Here is a 2,215-nt window from a genome sequence, read left to right as displayed (position 1 = left end):
GCGGCCCCGGGGCCCCAGGGCCCGGCCCGCAGCGGGACCCCGGGAGGGAGAGCGGGACCCTCGGGAACGGAGTGAGGACCCCCAGGGGACATTGCGGGCTCCCGGAAAGGGATGGGGATCACCCGGAGCAGGCCGGGGACCCCCAGGCGGGGAGTAGGGACCCCTGGGGAGAGCGGGTCACCTTGGGCAGAGAGCAGGATCCCTGGGGCACAGAGCGAGGTCTCCAGCAAGGCAGCAGGGACCTTCTGGGGGCAGAAGGGACCACTGCGGATGGCAGGAGCCCCCAGGAGACAGTGGAGATGCCCAGGAGAGGCTGAGCGAGAGGGAGCGGGTCTCTCTTCCCAGGGAAGGGACCACAAAGACCATCTTGGAGGAAGGGGGAGTGGGGATGCCCTGGGGAGAACAAAATGGGACCCCCAGGAAGGGAGGAGGGAAGCAATGATGCCTCCCCCAGTGGGTGAGAGCCTGAGACCTTCCCCTGCACAGCGGGGCAGGGAATGTTCCCTGGGATCCCCAGACCCCCCACCCTGCASCAGGGCCAGGGACGTTCCTGCCCAGTCTCCAGAGCCCCCAGCTGCTCTCAGGCTGCAGTAAMCAGAATTGGGAGCAGGCAAACAGGACTGTGCCCCAGCTCGGGGCGCTTTCTGGCAGCTGGCAGGCAGCCCAGTTGCAGGGCTGCATGCCAGCTGATGACTTGCAAACTCACRGCACCTGCATACTGCATGGCAGGCAGGGCAGAGAGGGGCTGCCAGGCAAGGTGGGCAATGCATGGGGGGAAGCAGGGCAGCATAACCCCCGTAGACCTTTCTGTTGGTCCCTGCCTGTGGGTGTTGTCTACCTGTTCCTCTGCTTGCCCCTCTGGCCTGCACACTGCACCCCTGCGAGGACCGGTGCTGCAGGTACCCTCGCTTTGGGCTGATGCTGTTCCCCGTGCAGGGACAAGGCCTGTCGCTGGTCCCTGACACCGCAGGGGCATTTGGGCCRGCTCCACCTTTGCTGAAGGCAGTGGACAGCAAGTGTGGAGCTGCTCCCCGACACCCTGTGAAGGGCCCAGCAAGCACAGGGTGTCCCGGTGGTGAAACCCCAGGGCAGGGATAGGGGCAGAGAGGTGGAGAAGCTGGCGGTGTGCAYGGGGGAGACCCAGCTTCCCCCTGCCTCAAGGCTGGTGCTGAGCCCCATCAGCCTCCCAGGACACTCGAGCTGCCTTTGGAGGTCAAGCGCGTGCAGGGACAAGGTGACCCGGGGGAGACAGGTGAGGGGGTGGGCCATGGGCCCCCTCCTCCCTCACGGGGGCAGCAGGGAGCCCACAGCCTGGGGGGGGTCGGAGAGGGGGGCCGCACCAGCAGCCCAGCCAATCAGCACACCAGTACAGCCCGGCCAGTCAGCATATCGGAACAGCCCAGCCAACCAGAACAGTGAATCAGTGCACCAGTACTGCCCAGCCAATCAGCACACCAGCAGCCCAGCCAATTAAAGCAGAGATAAAGCCCAGCCAAACAGAACAGCCAATCAGCACACAGGCACAGCCCACACCAAGCTGGTACCTACAGCCCATAGCCAACATACACCTACAGCACATACCCAACAGGCACCTACAGCCCACACCCAACACATCCCTACAACACACACCCAATGCACACCCACCACCCACACCAACCCACACCCAACAGGCACACACAACCCACACCAACAGGCACCCACACCACACACCCAACACACCCCTACAACACACACCCAATGCACACCCACAACCCACACCCAACAGGCACACACAACCCACACCAACAGGCACCCACACCACACACCCAACACACCCCCACAACACACATCCAAATTCCACACCCAGTTGGCATCTACAGCCCACACTCAACATGCCCCTACAACCCCTACCCAATGCACACCTACAACCCATACCCAACAGGCACCTACAGCCCATACTCAACACACACCTACAACACACACACAACAGGCATGCACAATCCACACCCAACACATCCCTACAACCCACACTCAACAGGCACACAAAACCCACACCCAGCAGGCACCTATAGCCCACACCCAACAGGCACACAAGACCCACACCCAACAGGCACCTACAGCCCATACTCAGCGCACACCTACAACCCACACCCAACAAGCACCTACAGCCCATACTCAACATACACCTACAACCCACACCCAACAGGCACCTACAGCCCATACTCAACATACACCC

This window comes from Rhea americana, unplaced genomic scaffold, assembly GCF_003343005.1.
Source record: "Rhea americana isolate MKP2758 unplaced genomic scaffold, rheAme1 scaffold_489, whole genome shotgun sequence".
Taxonomy (NCBI): Eukaryota; Metazoa; Chordata; class Aves; order Rheiformes; family Rheidae; genus Rhea; species Rhea americana.
The sequence above is the reverse complement of the archived record's forward strand: the minus strand, read 5'-3'. Positions refer to the sequence as shown.